The following is a 25,660-nucleotide window of genomic DNA, read 5'->3' as shown; positions in this document are numbered from 1 at the left end:
TCTTTGAATAAAATTAAAAGTGACATTTTAAATCAGTGAGGAAAGGATCCCTCAAGTGGTCTAGAGAATTGGCTACCCAAGTGGAAAAAACTAAAAGGTAGCTATTTGTATACCATATCCAAAAACATGCCAAATGCAATCCAGATCTACACCTATATCATACCGTATGCAAAAATTAACCCAAAAACAGATGATAGACCTAAACATAGAGCTAAAACTACAAAATTCTTAGAACAAGCATAAACCTTTATGATCTTAGATTAGGCAATAGTTTCTTAAATAACACCAACAAAGGCAACAAAAGAAAAATACATAGGTTCGACTTCACCAAAAATTAAAACTTGCGTGCTTCAAGGAAACAATCATGAAAGTGAAAAGACAATCCTACAGAATGGGGAGAAATATGTGCAAATCATCTATCTGATAAGGGACTGGTAACCAGAACGTATAAAGAATGCTTAAAACCCAACAAGAAAAAAAAAAAAAAAGACCCAATTAAAATACAGCAAAGGATTTGAGTAGATCTTCTCCAAAGAGGGCCAATCAACACATGAAATGTTGTAATCATCATTAATCATTAAGCAAATGCAAATCAAAACCACAAAGAGATACCTTCACACCCATAAAAATTACTAAAATAGACAATCAACTTTGGCATAGGAAGTAGAGCTATCAGAAACAATCTTCAGGGGGAAATCAGAAGGGGAGACGAACCATGAGAGGCTATGGATTCTGAAAACAAACTGAGGATTCTAGAGGGGAGGGGGGTGGGAGGATGGGTTAGCCTGGTGATGGGTATTAAAGAGGGCATGTTCTGCATGGAGCACTGGGTGTTATATGCAAACAATGAATCATGGAACACTACATCAAAAACTAGAGATGTGGGCGCCTGGGTGGCTCAGTTGGTTAAGCAACTGCCTTCGGCTCGGGTCATGATCCTGGAGTCCCGGGATCGAGTCCCATATCGGGCTCCTTGCTCAGCAGGGGGTCTGCTTCTCCCTCTGATCCTCCCCCCTCTCATGCTCTCTCTCTCTGTCTCATTCTCTCTCTCAAATAAATAAATAAAATCTTTAAAAAAAAAAAAAAAAAACTAGAGATGTAATGTATGGGGATTAACATAACATAATAAAAAAAAGAAAAAAAAAAGAAACAACCTTCATACATTGCTGATGCAACTGTAAAATGGTGCAGCCACTTTGGAGGATTCTGGCAGCTCCACAAAATGTTAAATATAGATACCTATGACCCAGTAGTTTCATTCCTAGATATACCTGAGAGTTGAATATGTATGTTCACACAAAAGCTTGTATATGAATGTTCACAGCAATGTGATACATAACCAAAAAAATGGAAACAATCCAAATAGTTATCAACTGATGACTGACTAAACAGTGCATATATTCATAGCGCAGTATTATTCAGCCATAAAAAAATAAAATGCTGTTACATGCTACTAGTGAACCCTGAAAACAGAATACTATGTAAAAGAAGCCATACACAAAAGGGCACATATTTTATGATTCCATGTATATGAAATGTCTAGAATAGGCAAATCCATATAGAAAGCAAGCAGATTAGTGGTTGTCAGAGGCTGGAGGACAGAAAAATAGGGAATGACTACTAACAAGTACAGGGTTTCTTTATGGGATGATGGAAATGTTCTAAAATTAGTGGCGGTGAATATATGAAAACCCAAATATACTAAATACAAATATACTAAAAATGAATTGTATGCTTTAAAAGGGTGAATTTTATGGTATGTGAATTATATCTCAATAAAGTCAGAAACTGTAAAAACTATATGCTGTACTTTTTTTTTTTTAAAAAAAAAAACCTCTCAAAAAAGGAAAAAAGCTGCATGTATCTGTAGTTACACAGATATACTTACTTGGTATTTGCCAGGCAATTTTATGTTTTTTCTACACTTACATTTAACAACTGTTATGTTTCAGAATTAGCTAAGAAAGGAAGAGGAACTTTCATTTATTTTTGTACTTAAAAATATACAGCTATCTACCTGTATATTTCCTCACTCAAAAATAATTCTACATACCAATATTTAAGGTGGGGGGGACCAACCAGGAAATACAAGAGGCTCTCTGGAAATATGAAAATGTTAGAATTCTTGGTTTTATGATTTATGGGAATAACTTAATATTTAAAATTGAGACTATGCTGCAAATCTAGGTTGTACAATCAGTTATATATAGGAAAAGAATTCTGGGATCACAATCACTGTGCATTGGAAAAGAACTGAACTCTCTAAAATGACAAGTAGCCCGACCCTCCCTCTGGGTTCTGTGAACAGTTCAGAAATTAAATAAATTATGCTTATTTACCTACCTGAATAACTATAGAAAGTATACTCATGATTGGCCAATATTAAAATGCTATTTTCCCCCAATAAGGTATCTTTAAGTTACTTAAGTGTTTTATTACATGGCTTAGTAGCACTAACAGTATCTTATCTAAGTGTAGATCAAGTGTCATCTACAGAGATCCTTTAGAAATTCTAAACTACCAGAATTATTTCAATTTCCTGGCTTTAATGATAAACCACTCATTCTGGTCAACAATTCTATGATCTGAAAACAGAAGCAAATGTGCCACATAGTCCCAAGGACTTACTATTGTGAAATTTTCCCCTGGGTTCTTTTTGCACTATAGTTCATTTAAGTTCAATCTTATATAGTGCCTAACCTAAAATTAAACCTGGAATTATGCTAGCTTTCAGCCTGTGTTACACACACACACAAAAAAGATGTATAGTAGAAGATACTAAAATAACTAAAGGTAGGTGGGTTTTCCTTGAAATAATCATGAACACATATTTTCAGGTTTATTATATTTCATCTGTGTATCAAATGTAGTATCTAAACTCATAAAATCTGATTTAAGGATAACAAAAAGCTGGCTTTTAACTTTAAAATGCTTTTAAGAAAACTTACCACATATACTTTTAAGTCAACTAGACTGCCTCTGTTAAAAGACAAGAAATTGTTGTTCTAAAGACCAGCCACACTTGAAGGACTTAAATAATAAAAATTGAGGGCATTTAATTTTCTATGAATGTCTAGTAAAATATCTCAAAGTAGCCTAATTATATTCTTTTAAGCAGTTACCAACTGGAATAGTATTTCTAGATCAATCAGTACATGAACATTCATTCATTCACCCAGCACTCACAAATGCTTGACATTGCACATTAAAAAAGAGAGGGTGCCTGGCAGGCTCAATAAGGTGGAACATGAGACTCCTGATCTTGGGGTTGTGTGAGCCCCAACGTTGGGTGCACAGATTACTTTAAAAAAAAACTTTAAATAAATAAACAAAAGAGAGACAACCATTTACTTTTCTCAGAATCTTCAACTCAGGAGTAAAGAAATTACTTAACTGCAGTTGAAATTATGTACTTACTCAGGAAAAGCAAGATTCATTAACAGCATTATTACAAGGAAGCACTAAAACCAATGAGTGCAAGGAGATTCTCAGGGAAGGCCTCCCCTAAGTAATATTTGGGAATATTTAGCAGTATTCCCTGAGACCTAAAGGATGGGTGAAATTTGTTGCCTGTGTTCCAAACAAATTGAAACGCACTGGCAAAGGGTCTGGCACAGAAAGAGATTAGGCAGCTAAAAAACTGAATAGGCTAGTACTGTTAGATGGTTCTGTTCAGTGAGGAGTGTGGAGAAAGGTAAGGCTAAGGAAGTACAGAATCTAGATCGTGTGGGACTTTGTAAACTACTAAAGGATTCTGAATTTTACTCGAAAAGCAATGGAAAGTCAAAGAATTTTTTAAAAAAATATTTTACTTATTTGATAGAGTGAGAGAGCGTGCACAAGTGGGGTGAGAAGTAGACTCCCCACCAAGCAGGGAGCCCGATGTGGGGCTCGATCCCGAGACTCCAGGATCATGACCTGAGCTGAAGGCAGACACCCAACCGACTGAGCCACCCAGGTGTCCCCCCAAAGAAGAATTTTAAATAGAAAGTTACAAGGTTAGAATTGTACTTTTAAAAGATCATTTGAAAAGACAGAATTGTTATTTGTTCACAATAATCCAAAATTACAAACTATTAGAAATGATGGAGTTCACCCAAATTGATGGATACAAATACCATCAATAATCAAATATAATAAAAAAGGATGCTATTTATAATGCAAAAAAAAAATGAAATATCTAAGAATTTAATAAAGTATGTGTAAAAGGCATTTATGAAGAAAACAGCAAAATATTGAAGAATCAAATAAATAGCAAGAGAAGCCATATCAATTCTCAAATTATATAATGCAATTCCAAATAACATCCCCAAGGGAATCTGATAAACTGGTTTTAAATTATTATGAAAAAATAAAAGCCTAAGAGCCAAGATAGTTCTGAAAATTAATAAAGGGGAGGCCTGTCCTCCCAGATTTCAAAGTTTAATATAAACTATTTGAAATAAAACAATGTAGAACTGGTGTTTAAAAAAAACAAAGAAACAAACTAAAATCAAACCCAAGCAGAAGGCAGATGATACAGATGACAATTTAAAAAAAAATAAAATAATGGGTAATGTTGGGACAACTCACTTATCATAAAAAAAAGAAAATCTGATTCCCAACTCCCTCCCACATGGACCTAAATGCAAAAAACAAACAAAAAAAACAAATAACATAAACCTCTCAACTACTAGCAGACAATATAAGAGAAATTTCTTGACCAAAAATTACAAATCATAAGGGAAAAGGCTCATGATTTCAACACTGAAACTTGAGATTCTATATCCCCAAAGAGAATACCATTAATAGGCAACCAGCAGTATTTTATTCTTATTCTGATAACTTTCATGGCTGCACTGTAGAAGAAGAAGGCTGGATGAGATGATGGTCAAGGTCCTTTACAACATAAACACTATGCTAATGGCTTACTCTTTTTAACACCATTCTTTAATTTATAAAACACTTAAAAGATACCAAAAATAATAAAATTCATATGCATTTACCCACCATTTACACCAATTAATGTAAATTAAAATGAGGTATATTAGAGGCGCCTGGGTGGCTCAGTCGTTAGGCGTCTGCCTTCGGCTCGGGTCATGGTCCCAGGGTCCTGAGATCCAACCCTGCACTGGGCTCCCTGCTCGGCAGGAAGCCTGCTTCTCCCTCTCCCACTCCCCCTGCTTGTATTCCCTCTCTTGCTGTCTCTCTCTCTGTCAAATAAATAAATAAAATCTTTAAAAAAAAAAAAATGAGGTGTATAAAAAAAGGTATCATTTCACATCCATCAGGTTTGAAAAAATTTTAAAATAGGACAATCCAAATGAGGGCTAGGATGCTAGAAAACAAAGTACACATATAAAGTATATATTGGCATAATGATTTTAAAGAAGAATTTAGAAATACCTAGTAAAGTCAGTTATTCACAACCTATTCCCAGGCAATTCACTTTAATGAATCTTCTTAAACACCTACACCAAAAAATGTGTAAAAGCAATCACTGCAGCATTATTTATGATAAAAAAGGAAGGTGAAATACATACATTTTATATATCCATACAATGGAGTACCATACAGCAAATTGAATAAACAAGATATATAACTCAAAAATGCTAAGTATTTTTAAAAAAAGAAATCTGATGAAAGATTATGTACAATACAGTACCATTTTGTAAAAATTTACAACACAAAACACTTATTACTTATGGATACTTGTACAGGGATACAGTAAAGTATAAACAAGAATATGATGTATACTCAAGAACCTCAGGAGAATTATTAAAGAGGGTAACAGGACTGGGAAAGATTGGGAGGACGTTGCTATAAGTGAATACCTAAGTCTGCATTTACTTCCCAAAGAACCCAAAGTGGCAGAATTTACAGTTCTGGATGGTATGTATTTGCTATATTATTTACTGTATGTTTTAAATATTTTATAATTAAGATAGATACATATATTCAAAAAGAAAAAATGAATATAAAATATCTAAACTGAAAATTACCTTGGAGATCATCTAACCCAACCTACTTACTTTATTAAAGAAAAGATATTAGAATAAGAATATAAAATACTAATGTAGTCATGGCAGTTTTAAACATATGCTACTTAGGTGAATTAAATCTTGATCATTTAAGAGAAACTTGTAGGCCACAGTGATCAGCCTTAATTTCTCAAAATCTGACATCAGCTAGAAATATGGAGAACACAAACACACCCCTCCTAGGAAAGCCTAGTCAAATTCAGCACAGGCAGAGGCACTAAAGTGGGGCTGTAGCATAGATACGGCTTTGGCCCACTATCCAGGCTGACCCCTAGTCCTGTATCTACTTAAAATTAGTTAAAAGTTCTGAAGCCTAGAGGATTTTGTTCCTGATGATTCTTATTCATCAGCCCACAGCAGATATCTAAAAGTAGTCCTGAACTGGAAAGCAGTTCATTCATCAAGCATTTACAAATACATAAAACTGCACCTGAAAAGAAAAAAAAATGAGACACGCAGCAATTGTTCTCATAGGATCTTCAATCCAGGAGGAAAGAAAGGATTTAATTTCAGTTGAGGTAAGTGACTTACCTATTTTCCAGTTGAGATCCAACTATTTTTAAGTTCACCCCTCCTTGCCTTTCATTTAGCCCAAAATATGGAAGAGGAATTTTAGAGGAGATGAACTGATTCTGAGTTAAATGAGACCATAACACTTTACTTTTTCATTTTGAGGATAATCTGAAATACAGTGCACTGGGCAATAATTAAAGAAATATACAATAATATCTGAAATGCAGAAATCTAGTTTTATGTGTTTAAAAGACAAAAGTTAGCTCGGTGTTTCTAATACATTCTCCTTAAGTGTTCTCAATTTCAACACTATAGTCAACTTTTAAGCACTTCCATTCTGTCAAGCACAGTGTATCCCTACCTTAGCTACCAAACTTTATCCTTTTAATTTTCTATTTTCCCTGTTCTTTAAACATGTTTAATGTATCCTAGTCCATTTCGGGGTGCTAAAACAAAATACCACAGACCAGGTGGCTTATGAACAGAAACTTATTTTTCAAATTCCTGGAGCCTAAGAAGCCCAGTATCAAGATGCTGGCAGATTCGGTGTCTGGCAAGTACCAGCCTCCTGGTTCACAGACAGGTGTCTTCTGGCTGCGTCCTCATATGGCAGAAGAGTCAAGGGAACTCTGAAATCTTTAATAAGGCACTAATCCAATGCATGAGGACTCTACTCATGATCAATTCACCTCAAGAAGGCCCCATTCCTAAAACCATTACAATGGGTGTTACAATTCAAACATACGAATTTTGAGAGGACACAATCATTCAAGCTATAGCAATATGCCACAGACAGCAAAATGTGTAAGAAATTGAATATGAATGAAGCAGGTTAAGTAATTAGGGAAACTTTTCATTTCTTAGCAGCTCTAAATTTAGAATATCTTAAACAGCATAGTTTCTATCACCAACATGCAACATGATGCATTGTCAGCCCACTTCAGAAAACTAGAAAAGAAAAATATTACCCAATTACTTTTCGTGTGAAATGGGATTTATCCATCAGTATACATGTCACATACAATAGGTGCTCAAAAGACATGTATTTTTCCCCCAAACAAAAACTTTAACAAAGGTAAATACTTAACATTCTTATTTGTGGCACACTATAAGGTTATCAATAGTGGCACATACACACACACAGAGGCACAATAAATAGAATCCATAAGAAAAAATACTAAAATAATTAATAAACTGGAAATACCCATACTTCTCCCTAGGACCCATGAGCTTTATATAGAAAACACTGGTGGGCATTTCATCTTTTCCCTTCCAAAGAACAGGATTATGCTTTACATCTGATAAGAGAAAGGAAGTATTTGTTGGCAATATGAAGAAATTCCCACAGTGGTAGCTGCAATGCTAGAATTATCATCTCAGAAGAAAATAACACCAGTTTTAAAGATGGAGCTAGAGTGCAAGGAAGTGACAAATTGTGACATTTGTATATACTGAATGGTAGTTACATGATTGTTACATTATTCTCTGTACTGTCTGCATATTTAATTTAGAGAGAAAATTCAGAATTTATTCTGCATCACAAAGAATATAAAAGTAAAGAGGTTAGGATAGTGGTTACAGGCCACAAAAGCAATTCTAAGACTACCTTCTCACATCCAGTAATAGAAGTCTATTATATTAGCAGCTTGAAATGGGTAAGGTATCCCTTTTGATACAAGGAGAAAGAAGTCATCACATTAAGAACAAAGAGTTACAAGCCTCCACACCACAAAGAGATAGGTCAAAAAATTTTTTCATGTTTTATTTCTGTAATATAAAAGGATTTGTGCTTGACTAACCTCAACTAACCCCAAAGGGTACAGAAGGTCAACTTCTATAACACATTTAACTGTTAAGAGTCATCACATTAAGCTCCATATTGGCCAGCCAAGAGTTTCATTTAAGGTACATTTTATCCTACTTTTTTTAGTAAGTGTTCAGGGCTCAAATGTAACTTACATGCTTTTTATTTGTGGCATAGATGCTGACTTTAATTAAGTATTACATAGGATTCTCTTCTATGATCCACATGTGCTATCTTACAGATTGCAGGAGACTTCCTAGGATGGAGCTTCTGGAATAATCTTTTTTTCTTTCTTTTAAGGATTTTATTTATTTACTTGACAGAGAGAGACACAGCGAGAGAGGGAACACAAGCAGGGGGAGTGGGAGAGGGAGAAGCAGGCTTCCCATAGAGTGGGGAGCCCAATGCGGGGCTCGATCCCAGGACTCTGGGATCATGACCTGAGCCGAAGGCAGATGCTTAACAACTGAGCCACCCAGGCGCCCCAAAGTTCTGGAATAATCTTATCCAATAATGTATGTGTCCAAAACCTCTTTTCCTTTCAGGTCAACCTTATGATTTACCTGCCATTTATCAAATTAACAGGAGAGATCAAAAGTAAACCAAATTAGGGTGCCTGGGTGGCTCACTGGGTTAAGCGTCTGCCTTCAGCTCAGGTCATGATCCTGAAGTCCTGGAATCCATTCCTGCACTGGGCTCTCTGCTCATCAGGGAGTCTACTTCTCCCTCTGGCCCTACCCCCTCTAGTGCTTTCTCTCTCGCACTCTCTCTCAAATAAATAAAATCTTAAAAAAAAAAAAAGTAAAGCAAATTACAAGAAGGGGTCTGACTAAGGATTAATAATACTGAATAGTGCATCACTAATTATTAAGATCTACTATTTATTTCAAATGTAGTTAACAAATTTAATTTAAACTCACACACTAAATATTTCCCAAAACAATACTTCTGAAAGTATGAAAAGGTTAAAAATGTTTATAGAGAAAAGCACGAAAATATTCCAATCACTTGTTTACCACTAAACAACCTGTTTTCTTGGGAAAGTCACTAAGTCACATATAAGGTCACTTTATACAGTATTATTCTAATTTTTTTGAGAATGATCACATCTGAAAAACAATCCTTTGAAACAGACAAAGCAAGTATCACCTTCACTTAACAGAAGTTAACAGAACAAAGGCTTTGAAAGATAAATGACCTGCTCATGACCAGCTAGGAAGCTAGATTGGAAGGATGAACCCATGATCTTCTGACACCAAAGTTAGTGCTTCTTCCTCCACATCAGTGGTTCTTGGTCGCTTTTGTTCACTGAACCTGTTGAGACTCTGAAACTTAAAATTTATATATAATTTTAGGGAGTTCACAGTCACGAAGCTTAGAATCAAACAGAAACAACTGTCAGTTAAATCTCATTTGCAAACAGCAATATTCCATAAAAGGTATTAGCTTTATTTCATTCTCAGATTGGCCTTAAACTTAAAAACTTCATTTTGACTTATTATCCATCATGGTGTTTACTTAATGATAACTTAGATCAAAGCAAAGTTGGCAAAGAAATTTATTATCTATTTATTAATAAGTTATTTCATTTAAGAAATTATATAGCATCTTAAGTATTTTAAACATCTGTTCTGGACATAGGATATGTTTGTAGATTTTACAAACATTTAACGCCATTTCTAGTTACTGTAGTTTTACTTGACTTCCTTTATTAGAAGAAAAAGCCCCATTTCTGCACTAACTCTTATGCTCAGAAAAGGCCCAATGATGGCATCTTGTAAAGTCTGCCTTCTAATAATAGTGTAGAAAACATTCAAATAGAAGCAAACTACTCCTCTCAACAGGTAGGACAGAACATACGCCACTGTATAGAGTCCTGAACTCTAGTCCAGAGACTCAGACTGTGCTTCTAGCTCTGCCCATCTGGGTGACTTTAAGAAAATCATTTTAAAGCTTCACACTTCAATTTCTTCATGTATAAAATGAATGGAGTGACTGGCCTCAAGAATAGTCCTACTGAGAGGTTTGAAATATAAAGCTAGAACCAGAAGACAGAATGATAATTACCCCAGAAAAATATCAAAGTATTTACAGGCAACTGCCAAAGTAAATTTTTTTTCATATACATACCCATTCACACACAGACACACACACACTATGTGCCAGATTTTGGATTATGGAGCAGGACCAAGGTAAAGATATAAAGTATCTCACATATGCCAAATAGTTGTATAAAGGGGCAAAAACAATATTCTTTAGAATAGCAGCTGCAGGTGGAAGTGTTGAGTCCACAGAACCGCCCTAAGACTGGAAGAGCACAGAAGAATGAGGCTCCATTATGTGAAAGGATTTCACAAAAAATGGTGTTATGTGGAGAAAGTCACTAGACTATAAGCTTCCAAAAGACAGACATGATTGTCTTTGTAGCTCCTACATCTAACCCAGCTCATAGCAGATGCAGTAGGTACCCAATGAATGTCAGTTGACTATTCACTGATAATTCATCCATATGCTGGCAACACACTTTCTGGTAAACACTAGGAGCCCCTCCCCTTGAAGAGTGAGTTCATAGCTAGAGAGAATGAAAACAATGTAAAGGATAACATGCTAGAGTCCACACACAAAAAAAATAACAAGGTAGGAAGACTTCAAATGATAATACTCTATGTGTTGGACATTTTACAAACTCTAATCCTCAAAACAACTCCGAGTTAGTTTCACCATCCCATTTTATAGATGACAAAACTGCAGCTTACTAAGACTAACTTGCCAAGATCAGACAACTAAGGTGAGCCCAGAATTAAAAATGGGATCTAATTCCAAAGCTATTTTCACTGCACATGCTGCAATGTTTTTGAATTTATCTTTACATTTGCAGTGGGGGGAAGAGTCAAAATCAGCCAAAACTCTGTTATCCTGAATTATCCTGAAAAGAGAAGATTTGTCTTCACTCATAAAAGTCAAAAAACTAGGGGTGCCTGGGTGGTTCAGTTGGTTAAGCTCAGGTCATGATCCTGGAATCCTGGAATACGAGTCCCTGCTGATCAGGCTCCCTCCTCAGCAGGGAGTCTGCTTCTCCCTCTGACCCTCCTCCCTCCCATACTCTCGGTCTCTCAAATAAATAAATAAAATTTTACTTTAAAAAAAATCAAAAAACTAACTTTTTAACAGCTCCATGTGCATTTAATGTAATGTCTCTATGTTTTGACCAACACAAGTTTGGGTCTAAACAAAAATGTGCAACATGACAAGAAGATAACCAGTAATCATTTAAGAAAATAAACATTCGTAAATTTTTCAAGTGCTTGGGTTGAAAAATTTAGATATGATCCATAGTTTTGGATTACCCCACTGACTGCTTATTTGAAACAGCAAATTATTTCAGATTTGGGGGGGGGGGTTTGAAGGGGACAGCAGAAGGATCATTTTAAAAATGACCTAAAGTTTAAGAAATACAACTGATGAAAGGTTAAATATCCAAGACACTGTAAGTACCCAATAAATCTTATTAAATGAACTGAACAAGTGGGATGAGAATGTGTCTTCCTCACACTTCTAGTAAGTATACTTAAGAAGGTACTTTTTTAAGCCAAGAAAAAAAAATGTACGATTTAAGAGAGGTGAAATAAAAACAGCTTACCACACCTCTGAAAAGAAATCAAAACACTGTAATTTGTATCTCTGTGTAAAGTTAAACTCCTCAGGAACTAGGCAATGTCCAGACAATAGTGCACATAATTCTTAGCATACTAATGCCAGTTAATAAATATTGATACAACAAGACTTTCTTAGTTTCCAATTCTAATTTTGTAAAGACAGGGTCATTATTTCTTGAATCTATTTCTTGCTTTTGTTGTGATTATTAGTTTCTTTAAAGGGCTTCTGGGTCATTCTTTGGGCTTATCAGCACTATCATTAATACTGTATTCATTTTATTACAAATGTGATAAATAACTCAGATTTATAAGCAAGATCTAATTCTAAAATTACTTCCACTATACACACCAGGATAAAAATTTTATTATCTTTCTAAATTCTAAACTTTTTTACCTGGTTTAAACAGTAAGAGTACTCATTAATCAGAGGTTATGAAGCAAACACTTCTCATCCCTCTTGTCTAATTCACTCAAGATTTATTGGTTATCTACTGTGACTCTGACAGGTAACTTTTTAACAGTTTTTCTTCCAAACTTTAGGTCATTTCCATTTCAAGCCTCCTTCCCTCCCCCCAGAATATTCTGGAATAATTTCCTGCTTCTTTCAATATTGCAGGCAGTGGAATTCTCCAAAATTAAGGGTCATAGCTATATCCCCTCATGATTTATGGAGGGTAACTCTGGATTGTAAATCCCATACTGCTATTCGTTTACATTTTCAAAAGTACCCTAGCCACTTAATAAATATAATCCCAAACAGATTTAGTAATGTTTCTATTTTAGTATGCCAACTGGACGTTTTTAAAATTCAGAGACTAAATTATCTTTGAAGGAATCTAAGCTCAAACAGTGCCTACGTTAAAATTATTTCTAACAATTTTATGGACTAAAGCATTTGCCACATTCAATTCTGACTTTACCAACAAAACCTCCACGCCATGACGAAAAAAGAGTCCTTTTCATTTTCTCAACTGAAAAGGGAAAATAAAAAAATGCCAACTGTTTGCAGGTTTGCATTTAACAGAATCTCTGGCAAACCCGGTAGCTCACGTTTAATTTGAAAATCCCGATAAACTGTGAACACAACCCTTGGGCTTGATTTCCCACTTCATCCGCCCTCCCTCCCCACCAGTCCACCCCCAAAACCCCAACCCACCAAAGCACACGTCTAAGCATTTTTCACCAACAGGGCCAAAACCTCGAAAAAAGAGCTCCCCTTGGAAGGAAAAGGCCAGCCCTACCCTGCCTGGGGCCCAGGCCTGCTCCGCGAGCTCCGCTCCAAGGAGGGCCAACTCTCGACGCCCTGCACGCCCCGCCCCGGGCCCGCTCGCGTCCCCTTAGGCGACAAAACCCTCCCTCCGGCCCTCAGCCAGGACTGACAGTTACGGTAGCAGCAGCCGCTGCTACCAAAGGCCTACTTCTGGCACTGACCCCTCCAAACCACGCGCCCCCAAACACTCGCCGTGGCGCTGTCTGGGAGCGTCCCTACCTCCGCCAGAGCCAGCCCCGAAAGGTGGTTTGAGCGACAGAGAGAACGAAGAGAAATGCCGACCAGCCTCCCCGGCCCAGGCCCGGTCCTCGGCCACACTGACCTGCTGTCGCCCCCGCGCCTGGGCTGTGGCCCTCGCAGCAGCGGCTGCCTCACTGGTCGCAGTCGCCCTCGCTCGCCGCCTCCGCCCGCCACCGCCTCGTTCCCTGTCGCTGCCTCCACCGCCGGGGCTCATGCGGGACCCGCGCTTCCTTCTCCGGAGACTAAGGCCGGGAAAGGGGGCGCCGGGGCCGCAGAAAACCCCGCGCTCGTCGCCAGCCGCCGCTCCGCCGCTGCCTGTCCCCACTGGGGAACTGCGGGGCCCGCCGAGCCGGAGCTAGGCTGGGAGCTGCTCCGAGCGCGACCCCAAGGAGGAGCCGAGGGAGGCGCCGCTGCCCGCGGCCGTAATCGTTGGGTCCGCAGAGATGAAGCTCAAGTCGGAGGCGGCAGCGGAAGGCGAGCGCCCAGGCCAGCGGATGGCTAAGTGGCAGCGGGGTGCACGAGCGGGACGAAGGCGGTGTGTCGAGATTCTGGCGAAGGGGATTCAGGCTATGTCGTCTCCTGCAGTCACCCCGAACCCAGCGCCACCATCTTGGGAAAAACGCGGATCTCGCGGCCGCAGCGCAAGCCGGGAGGACTGGCTGGGCGGGCCGAGTATCCCAGCAGGCAGCGCGTGCCGCCCGGTCGGGCCAGAGCTCCGGGCCGGGACGCAGGGACGTGGGGCGGGGCCGGGGTGCGCGCGGGAGGGCGCAGCGACATGCCCCGCCCTCTCTTTCCGGCTCCTCCCCCTTCCTGCTTGCCGTCGTCGCCACCGCGGGGGTTGTTGGGAAGGGGAAGTTGCTCGCGGCTCCTTGGAGTTCTGCCAGGGTTGGTGGCCATCTTGGGATCGGGCAGAGGGTCAGTGTTTCTATCGAGCCACCGCTGTCTATGGCCCCGCCGAAAGAAGGGCGTACACGCCGGAAACCCCCTGGAGCCACCAGGAGTGTTGGAGAGGCCCCTGGTATACCCAAGTCGAGGGACGTGCTAAGACTTAAACGCTCCCGATTTTAGGGGGACGAATCGGCTCTGAAAATCCGCCGAGGGACGGGGGGTGGTTTTGATAGCTCCCAGCCGCGCGGCGAGCCTGCAGCCTCCGGATACCAGGCCCTCCGACCCCAACCTCTTTCCGTCCAGAGCTGCCTTTGTAAATACTGCAGAGGTACCCCGAGAGTATGAGCCATCTTTCAGGGGACCAAGGTCATTTGCTTAGGCCTCTCCAACACGATGTCATTAGTTTACTAGAAGATGAAAGCACGTCTCGCAGTTTTGACATTCGGTAGGTTGTTAAAGAGATTGTGGCCTCTTGGTTAACATCAGCTAGATGGATGCTAATTTTGATCCCTATGACAACCCATTTAAAAGCCATGCGTCTTCATATTTACTATCAAGGTCATCGTTTTATTTAAAAGGGTTTTTTTTTTTATGGCTCTGCGACACTTAACTAGCAAATACAGTGGAATCACTAACAATTCATAGTCTTAACGGCTTGCAACTTTGCTAAGCCCTAAAATGCTATATGAGATCCCATTCATCTGGTATTCAAAGAATTTTTTTTAAATCAACAATCTTACATTGCAGTGTATTCAGCTGCCATTCTTAGAACATTGTAAGTCAGGGATATGTTTATGTATACTGCTTCCCGGTTATAACCATCTGTAAAAAACTTAAACTATAAAAAATAAGCTAGTGGAATCTAAAGTATCCCAGGACAATTAATGATAAATGACAGTATTAAATCATGTCTGATTTTAACTTAGTTCCTCATTGTTTTTTTCATTTCCCCCATTACAGATCCTCATTTGGAAACAATTTGTAGTTATATTTTATAGAAGAGGCTAGTTAAAATCGTAATCTATTAAGGATTTTCTTTGCATATTATCAAAATAGGCAAATGAGAATGAAAATCTTTAAAGATTTTTGTTAAAATAATCAAAGCAAAATGTTACTTCAGTATCTAGCCTGTGAAGATAGTTTAACTTATTCTCCTCAGAAATTGCCTGAATAAATGAAATGTAATTTTATATAACCTGGTGCATCAAAATGGAACAAATTCCTGAGTACCAAAAAAATTAAAGACTGACGAGAAATAAATCTGCTCTTAAATGTCAGAATGACTGTCCAGATCTTTACTAAAATCAAGAAGGATCCCAGTTCCTCCTTCAAATAAGGAGAAATTACACATAGGCTTTTTTAGTTCATTAATAGGTATTCTGTGTGACATGAGTGTCAGACCCGATTCAAGACCCCACTGTGCTCTGTCTTAATCCATTTTCAAATTTTGTGATGTTTGCTGATAAAAATTACTAGCACATTGACTGGCATAAGATAAGAGTTCAGTAAATGTTAGGGCTTAGTAATAGTAGTATTAGTATTATCAATACCATTGTTTAGCATTACACACTTCATGAACTCCTTCACACCTCCACCCTTAATTCCTACAGATCTACCTAAATTTGCGCTCACCCTGATCTCCTGTCTTAAAGTATGAGCCATCCTTCTTTCTACAGCTTTTTTTTTTTTTTTTTTTGGTGGAGGGGAGGGGAGCTGGCCGGTGGGGGGTGAGACTCTCAAGCGCTTAGTCCCTTGGTTGTTCCCTCTCTTGTTCATAAATTCTCCTTCTACTAACTCCGTCCCTTCTATTTAGAAGAGCTATCTGTACTTGGATTGTCATTTCTTTCTAAGTCCCTCTTCAACTACTGAAATTTAGCATTTGCCCCCATTTTACTGTATACACTGCTTGTATTAATGTCTGTAATAGCACAATGCCAAATCTAAAAGTTGCTTCTCAGTTTTCATGGTATCTGACCTTTTTGCAGGTTTCCACACTGCTAACTACTGCCTCCTGGAAACTGCTCCCTTGGTTCCATCACCCTGCATTCTCCAGCCTCTCTCCCTGTGTCTTGGGCCCTCTTCTTCAAGTCTTCTTTGCAGAATGTTCTTCCTCTCCATCCTTGGTTCTTTCTGCCTACTGTATTATACAGTCTCTGATAGTACCATATATATATACTCTTCCTCTATCACTTTTTTCAGTCAGGGATCAAGTCTGAATCTTGAACGCTGATCTCATTCAGAACCAGACATATCTTCAACCCCTTATTGTGTGGAGAATGGACAGGACATGCGAAGTGTTTAATGTCTGATGTATGGGAAATGTTCAATAAATGGTAATAAATACTATTATTATTAGCTATTATGGTAACATCCATTTCCTTCTATATGATCCCACTGATACTATCTTAATTTAGATCCTTAGTGTTGAATTTGAACTCAATGTAAGCTCCAGAAAGGCAGGGTCACACTACCTTATTTATTATTATATCCCCCAAACCCAACACAATGCTGGTCCATATTACTGTACTTTGCTACTGAATCTCACTGTGGAATGTTTTTAAAAGAAACAAATATGATTTCATTGCATCCTTGCTTAAATCTGTCACTGGTTCTTTATAGCTCTCTGGATAATGTCCAGACTCCAAGACCAAGCCCCATTGGATGTGGGCCCTACTTCCCTTCCAGCCCCAACTCCTTCCTCTCCCCACGTGAATCCATTGCTGGAGAAGTACTTTAAACACTAAAAAGTCATTTGGAGCTCTTTCGCATGCAATTTCAATTTTTTTTAAATATTCCAATTGCAATGTAGTTAACGCAGTGTTAATTAGTTTCAGGTGTACAATATAGTACAATTACAATATAATTACTCAGTGCTCATCAAGGTAGATGCACTCTTAATCCCCTTCAACACCAAAACTAAAGACAACCTAAGGTATGGAAGAAGATATTTACAAATGACATATCTGATAAAGGGTTGGTATCCAAAATATAAAAAGAAGTTAAATAACTCAACACCAAAAAACAATCTAATAAGCAAATGGGCAGAAGATATGACACATTTCTCCAAAGAAGACTTACAGATGGCCAATAGACACTGAAAAGATGCTCAACTTCACTCATCAGGGAACTGCAAATCAAAACCACACTGAGATATGACCTCACACCTGTCAGAATGGCTAAAATTAACAACATAAGAAACAAGTGTTGGCAAGAATGTGGAGAAAAAGAAACGCTCCTGTGCTGTTGGTGGGAATGCAAATTGTGCAGCTACTGTGGGAAACAGTATGGAGGTTCCTCAGAAAGTTAGAAACAGAATTGCCCTACAGTCCAGTAATTGCTTTACTCTTTACCAAAAAAAATAGAATAACACTAATTCAAAGGGATACATGCACCCCTATGTTCATTGCAGCATTATTTACAATAGCCAAATTATGGAAGCAGCACAAGTGTCCATGGATAAATGAATAGATAAAGAAGAGGTGACTATATTGGGGCGCCTGGGTGGCTCAGTCGTTCAGCGTCTGCCTTCAGCTCAGGTCATGATCCCAGGGTCCTGGGATTGAGCCCCGCATCGGGCTCCCTGCTCAGCAGGAAGCCTGCTCCCCCCTCTCCCACTCCCCCTGCTTGTGTTCCCTCTCTCGCTGTGTCTCTCTCTGTCAAATAAATAAAATCTTTTAAAAAAAAAAAGAGGTGATTATATATCATTAGGAATATTAGTCAGCCATAAAAAAAGAATGAAATCATGCCACTAGCAATGAAATGGATGGAGCTAGAGAGTATAATGCTAAGCAAAATAAGTCAGAGAAAGACAAATACCATACGATTTCACGTATATGTGGAATTTAAGAAACAAAACAAAGGGGACAAAGAGGACAAACCAAGAAACAGACTCAACTATAGAGAACAAACTGATGGTTACCAGGGGGTAGGTTGGTGGGCAGATGGGTGAAATAGATGATGGGTATTATGGAGGGCACTTGCGATGAGCACAGGGTGATGTATGGAATTGTTGAATCACTATATTGTACACCTGAAACATATAACACTGTATGTTAACTATACTGGAATTTTTTAAAAAAATCATTCAAGAAAAAAACCTGGAAGTGCTATCAGGTTTTGACCTTGGTCATTTCAGTCTCTTTGTGCCTTAAACCCAGCAGGAGAGTAGGGGGAAAAGAATTTCATTGACTGCCCACTGCTGCTGCTGCTAATCGGAGCTGTTCTGGATAAAACAATTGGGCTGAAATCAGTGAAGCCATCCTTAGACATTTTGCCTTCTGAGAGGTGCAACTTTTAGTTCTTTGAAATCATTCACGTTGCATTCATGTGTCTAATACTATTTTTAATACTTAACCCATTCTCACAGGAATTCTAACAAAATACTTTTTTAAATCTAAGGAAGTGCATTGGTTAAATAAAATCAATTATTAAAAACAGTGCAGGGGCGCCTGGGTGGCTCAGTCAGTTAAGCTTCTGCCTTCGGCTCAGGTCATGATCCCAGGGTCCTGGGATCGAGTCCTGCATTGGGCTCCCTGCTCAGTGGGGAGCCTGCTTCTCCCTCTGCATGCTCTGCCTGCCGCTCCCCCTACTTGTGCTCTCTCTCTCTCTGACATAAATAAATAAAATCTTTAAAAAATAAATAATTAATTTAAAATGGTGCAGACTACACTTCTTTCTTCAAAATATCTAGACAAAAGAAAACATCTGGCTAGGGAAGAATCATGAGTAGAGTTTTCAACTGATAATATTTCGTTTTTTTATTCTTGCTTGACAGTAACAAATAATACAAAATTATCAAAATGATAAAATTTACTATTGGACTCTTTGAGATTGCTTCAAACAATTTTATACCTAATGCCTGCCTTTTTTGTTTGTTTATTTTTAGTTTTGCTTTGTGACAGTAAACCATCATTATAATATAGAAAGAGGAAGGTTTTTAAAGATAACAATGTAGATATTATTCATGACTTAATTTTTTTTTTTTTTTAGTTTGGTTGAACATGCTACCAATTGCATCTGGATTTTAGTACTTAACACAGACTTTCTGAAATGACAGATTATTTCCACAGATTACATTTGTGCACCCATTAAGTGCTAGTTATCTGAATAAATCTCATTAATTCTTATAACAATTTTGAGTATTATGCATTTTATGGATTAGGAAATTAAGCTTAGAATAAGTAACTTGTATATGTCTTAATAGCTGAAACCTAGTAGAGGTAGAATTTAAATCCAGGTATGTGTGTTTGTGTGTGTGTGTGTGGGGGGGGGTTGTTGCTGCTTTCCCAGAAAATAATTTTTTTGAATTTCAAATATGTTTCATTGAAGTGCTTTTTTAATCAGTCATCCCTAACAGTATTACAGGTTTCCCCTACTTTTCAAAAGTAGAATGTTCCTGTTAAATCTTTAATAAGCTGAAATGACATAAAGCAAAAAGGCAAATACCATTAATTTACATGGAAAATATTTTTAGCATTCCCAGACCCAAAAAAAGAACCTTTTCTGATACCTTAGGACACATCTTGCTAATGGACGCACACAATGAATGGCGATAAAACACATACTCATAGGCACAGTTCAAAGCTATGGCAGCGTGATGCTGAGATGTTGAGTGTAGTTCCTGAAGAAGAAGCTGGGTGGTGACATTGTCACTGCTCTGGGCGTGTGCTGCTTCTATAATGGCTAGAGGCAAAACAAATACTGAACACTATTTTCACTTTTCACCTTTTTTTGTAGAAGCAAAAATCTTCAGATTTCTTTCAGTCAGTAAAAATAGGTATGTGCTAATATGTATCTTTCATAAAAGCAAAGTGGTGTAACATGAGCTTTCAAAAGTGGGGGATACCTGTATACCAGAAAAATATTCTCAACTTGTTACCCCAACAGAAACCTCCTTTTCCATACTGTTCAATTCAAAACTCAGATTCTGAGAGCCTCAGGCAACCTGATCTGCCACCATTCCCTTCCAGCACTCAGTCCTATTTTTGATGTTGGACCAGCTGCTTACCTTCTTTAAGCATCAATTTCTTCATTTGTAATGAGGATGATATGAATAATGGTTAGAGACCATGTATTGCTAAGGACTTGACTCCACGCCTGGCACGTGATAAATGTTCAGTAAATGTTAATGCATGAATGGGTGAGTAGATGAAATTGTCTTAATTTGGGATTCCCCAGAAGCAGATTTGACACAATAATTGGAGTACAAGTATTTTCTTTGGGAGGTGATCCCAAAAACTTTGGTAGGGAAGCAAGGAAGTGAGTTAGGGAAGGAGGACCAACCAATAAAGTGTTCATTATCAATCAAGTATCCACTGTGGGCAACTAGTGCTTAATTCTGCTGAGGAACTCTGGGAGAAAGTGTAGACTATTCACTTCAGTTATCCTGTCAGTAGAGAGAGGGAGCTGTTATTGTACACTGACTATCCCAGGGACTACTCACACTGCCGGCTTGCTGTGGTAGGGGCATGGCAGTTCCAGCTGGTCAGAGAGTGCCCCAAGAAAAGAAAATACAAATGCTGGCAATTGGAACTAGAACTGACATGTACTACACTGATAAGACCCAGGTTGCCAACAGCATCTGCTACATGAATAAATGCACAAATAAACAAAGGCACAAATAAGCCAAATTTGATGAATTTACCACATTCAGATGGCCCTCATGGTTGCAGGTTTAGAAACCTATTAGAGCAGTCCACCAACCAAATTAACATTAACTAAGCTGAAGAGATGGAATTCTAAAATCAGAATGCCAGTTTATTGATTTAAATTGAGAAATAACTATTACAGGGACTGGAATACTGGCAGTGCATATGAATAGAGCACTCTTTGCCTATAAGAAGATGTGCAGGGCCCTCAATAACAGCAACTTGCTTATGAAGCTTGAGATCTAGACAAAGGGAGTTGGAGGAACTGAATTTTGATGACAGTAAGCTAAAATACCTGATACATTCAACTTCCATTAAGAATCATCTTGACATGGAGTCCCTGGGTGGCTCAGTTGGTTAAGCATCCAACTCTTGATTTTAGGTCAGGTCATGATCCCAGGGTCGTGAGATCACGTGAGAGCACAGGGCTCTGTGCTGGGCATGGAGCCTGCTTAAGATTTCTCTCTCCCTCTCCCTCTGCTCCTTTGCCCCCCACCAAAAGAATCATCTTGACAGAAGAATGAGAATATTTGAGTTCATTGGCCAATGTCCCTGAAGAAGGTTATATCCAGCATTTCCTAGTCTGACTCTATTCCGTGTTTCTACCAATGACAGGCCCCCTTCTTTAGAAATGTCACATTTCAGTTATGTCTTGCAGACCTGGAAGCCAATTCCCTTTTTTAAAAAGTGACTTATCCCAACCTCTGCCCTGGCCCATTATGTGGCTAATCCAAAAGTGTAACACTCAAAGGGCAATCATATTCCTTCATTTCCATGTTTTTGTGGCACTTCTCACAGTTAGCACTGAGTACCAACAATATTATACTTTATTACCTAAATGTTTGTAATCTCCTCTCAACCAGAAGTTTTTTTCTACTATGTAGAGTCTGGACTTCTTCAGACCACTCAAAATTATGAAACCTACTAACTAGCTCCCAGTAACTTTTCTATTTCTCTTTCACGTCAAATGTTTCTCATATGAAACATACCATACTTGTTCTTACTTCCCCATTTCCTAGTCATTATTTAACACTAAAGAAACATTTAAAGAATAGTGCAGTCAGCACACATATTTTCTTTACCTAGATTTCACAATAGCTTATATTTTGCTATATTTGCTCAATTATTTATTATCTCTCTGGAACCATTTGACAAATTACAGACTTCATGACATACTTTTACATATCTCAGCATATTTTTCCTAAAAACAAGAGCATTCTTTTTTTTTTTTTAACATTTTATTTATTTATTTGACAGAGAGTGAGAGAGCACAAGCAGGGGGAGCACAAGCCAGAGGGAAAGGGAGAAGCAGGCTCCCCGCTGAGCAGGGAACCTGTTGTGGGGCTCGATCCCAGGACCCTGGGACAATGACCTGAGCTGAAAGCAGATGCTGAACCCACTGAGCCACCCAGGTGCCTCAACCATTCTTATATCTTACCACAACACCATATAATATTTAACACTGACTCAATAATACTATCTAATACACAATCCATATTCAGGTTTCTCCAATTGTTCCAATAATATTGCTTATACTTTTTCTTTATTTTTTTCAAGTATAATTAACATACAGGGTTATATTAGTTTTAGGTGTACAACATACTGATTCCACAATTAACTCAGTGCTCATCATGATAAGTGTACTCCTAATCCCCTTCACCTATTTCACCCATCCCCTCACCCACCACCCATCTGGTAACATCAGTTTGTTCTCTATAGTTAAGTCTGTTTTTTTGTTTGCCTCTTTTTTCCTTTGTTAATTTGTTTTGTTTCTTAAATTCCACATATGAATGAAACCATATGGCATTTGTCTTTCTGAGTAAGACCCAATTAAATAAGACAACTTTAGATTTCATATTTCTTTAGTATTTAGTTATCTAGAATTCATGTCATAACATTTTTTTCTTTTATGACCTTGATTCTTTAAAGATATCAGGGCAGTAGCTTTATAGGAACTGTTGCAATCTCATTCATCTGATTGTTTCCTCATGATTAGATTCACATTATATATTTTTGGAACCGATACATAGGTGATGTTACAAACTCTGCATCACCAAAGCAGGCAGATGTGGTAGTTTATTGTATTATTGGTGATGCTAAGTTTTATTACTTGGTTAATGTGGTGTCTGCTAGATTTCTCCATTATAAATGTTTGTTGTAATTAATAAGTAATTTGAGTAGTGGTACTTTGAGAATTGAATAAATATTTCACATTTTACCTACTAGTTTTTCTATCTATGTGTGATTATTGTCTGAATCAGCTTTACACTGGTGGTTGTAAAATAATTCTCCCTCCATTCCTTTTACATCTACTAGTTGTATTTATTAGTTAAGAAGAGCTTTTCCTCCTACCCACTATTTTTCTTTAGTATTAATATGGATTCATGGATTTCCTTTTTATTCAATATGACAAAATACATTACATCATTATTCTTTTTAGTGCTCAAGTTGTCCCAAATTTGGCCAGCTGGGTCCCACGAGCCAATTTTGTGTTCTTTTGACTTCTCCCTGTCAATCTGAGTATTTCTTTGGTTTTTAGCACAATAAGATGTTCAGGCTTATTCTACTCCGGATCTAAACTCAGCCAATTCTCAGAAAACTTGTGGGGTTTTGTTTGCTTGTTTTGTTTTGTTTTGGTTTAGTAAACATGGCACTAGTCCCTCCCCAACCATTCATGCTCTCTCTCAAATAAATAAATAAATAAATAAATAAATAAATAAATAAATAAAATCTTCAACAATAAATTAATAAATAGATAAATAAATAATTCCCATCCTTTCAGCCCCATTCCAACTCAATCCCTATAAGAAGCCATTTTCATTTTTTAGATTATCTTTCCCGAAGTTTTTTAAAGATTTTATTTATGTATTTGTCAGAGAGAGAGAGCACAAGCAGGGGGAAGAACAGGCAGAGGAAGAAGCAGGCTCCCATCTGAGCAAGGATCCTGATGCGGGACTCGATCCCAGCACCCTGGGTTCATGACCTGAGCTTAAGGCAACTGATTGACTGAGCCAACCAGTCATGAATTTCCTGACATTTTTTTTATTTTATTATGTTACGTTAGTCACAATACAGTACATCGTTAGTTTTTGATGTGGTGATCCACAATTCATTGTTTTCGTATAACAACCAATGCTCCATGCAGTACTGCTCTCCTTAATACCCATCACCAGACTAACCCATCCCCCCACAGCCCTCCCCTCTAAAATCCTCAGTTTGTTTCTCAGAGTCCATAGTCTCTCATGGTTCATCTCTCCTTCCAATTTCCCCCCTTCATTTTTCCCTTCCTTCTCCTAATGTCCTCCATGCTATTTCTTATGTTCCACAAATAAGTGAAACCATACGATAATTGACTTTCTCTGCTTGACTTATTTCACTTAGCATAATATCCTCCAGTCCCATCCATGTTGATGTAAAAGTTGGGTATTCATCCTTTCAGATGGCTGAGTAATATTCCATTGTGTATATGCACCACATCTTCTTTATCCATTCATCTGTTGAAGGGCATCTCAGCTCTTTCCACAGTTTGGCTATTGTGGACATTGCTGTTATGAACATTGGGGTGCAAATGGCCCTTCTTTTCACTACATCTGTGTCTTGGGGGTAAATATCCAGTAGTGAAAATGCTGGGTCATAGGGTAACTCTATTTTTAATTTTTTGAGGTACCCCCACACTGTTTTCCAAAGTGGCTGAACCAACTTGCATTCCCACCAACAGTGTAAGAGGATTCCCCTTTCTCCACAACCTCTCCAACATTTGCTGTTTCTTGCCCTCTCAATTTTTCCCATTTTCACTCATGTAAGGTGGTATCTCAATGTGGTTTTGATTTGAATTTCCCTGATGGCTAATGATGATAAACATGTTTTCATGTGTCTGTTAGCCATTTGTATGTCTTCTTCGAAGAAGTGTCTGTTCATGTCTTCTGCCCATTTTTTGGCTTATTTGTTTTTTGTGTGTTGAGTTTGAGAAGTTCTTTATAGATCTTGGATACCAGCCCTTTATCTGTAGTGTCATTTGCAAATATCTTCTCCCACTCTGTGGGTTGCCTCTTTGTTTTCTTGACTATTTCCTTTGCTGTGCAGAAGTTTTTATCTTGATGAAGTCCCAAAAGTTCATTTTCGCTTTTGTTTCACTAGCTTCTGGAGATATATCTTGAAAGAAGTTGCTGTGGCTGATGTCAAAGAGGTTACTGCCTATGTTCTCCTCTAGGATTTTGATGGATTCGTTTCTCACATTGAGATCTTTCATCCATTTTGAGGTTATCTTTCTGTATGGTGTTAGAGAATGGTCGAGTTTCATTTTTCTGCAGATGGCTGTCCAATTACCCAGCACCATTTATTGAAGAGACTGTCTTTTTTCCATTGCATATTTTTATCTGCTTTGTTGAAGATTATTTGACCGTAGAGTTGAGGGTCCGTATCTGGGCTATCTATTCTGTTCCATTGGTCTATTTGTCTGTTTTTGTGCCAGTACCATGCTGTCTTGGTAATCACAGCTTTGTAATATAGCTTGAAATCAGGCCACGTGATGCCTCCACCTTTGTTTTTATTGTTATGTTAATCACCATACATTACATCATTAGTTTTTTTTTTTAAAGATTTTATTTATTTATTTGACAGAG

The 25,660-nt window shown here is 38.1% G+C and overlaps 1 protein-coding gene and 1 long non-coding RNA gene across 7 annotated transcripts in view; one reads left to right on the top strand and one right to left on the bottom strand.

Annotated features, from left to right (window-relative positions):
- UBE3A (ubiquitin protein ligase E3A) overlaps positions 1-14,115 on the bottom strand; it is a 100,706-nt gene extending 86,591 nt beyond the window's left edge. For all 6 annotated transcript variants that reach the window (XM_081831483.1, XM_081831484.1, XM_081831485.1 and 3 more), the window contains exon 1: positions 13,586-14,115. The gene's annotated coding sequence lies outside the window, so the exon portion shown is untranslated. The remainder of the gene's footprint in view (positions 1-13,585) is intronic.
- Positions 14,116-14,252: 137 nt separating this feature from the next.
- Positions 14,253-16,748, top strand: LOC145723570 (uncharacterized). The gene is made up of 2 exons (XR_014148740.1): positions 14,253-14,836; positions 16,377-16,748. It is a non-coding gene; the product is annotated as an uncharacterized LOC145723570 (long non-coding RNA).
- The last annotated feature ends 8,912 nt before the right edge of the window (positions 16,749-25,660 follow it).

This window comes from Leptonychotes weddellii, chromosome 9, assembly GCF_054177405.1.
Source record: "Leptonychotes weddellii isolate Sample4059 chromosome 9, ASM5417740v2, whole genome shotgun sequence".
Lineage (NCBI taxonomy): Eukaryota > Metazoa > Chordata > Mammalia > Carnivora > Phocidae > Leptonychotes > Leptonychotes weddellii.
This window is presented reverse-complemented; position numbering and strand designations above follow the sequence as displayed.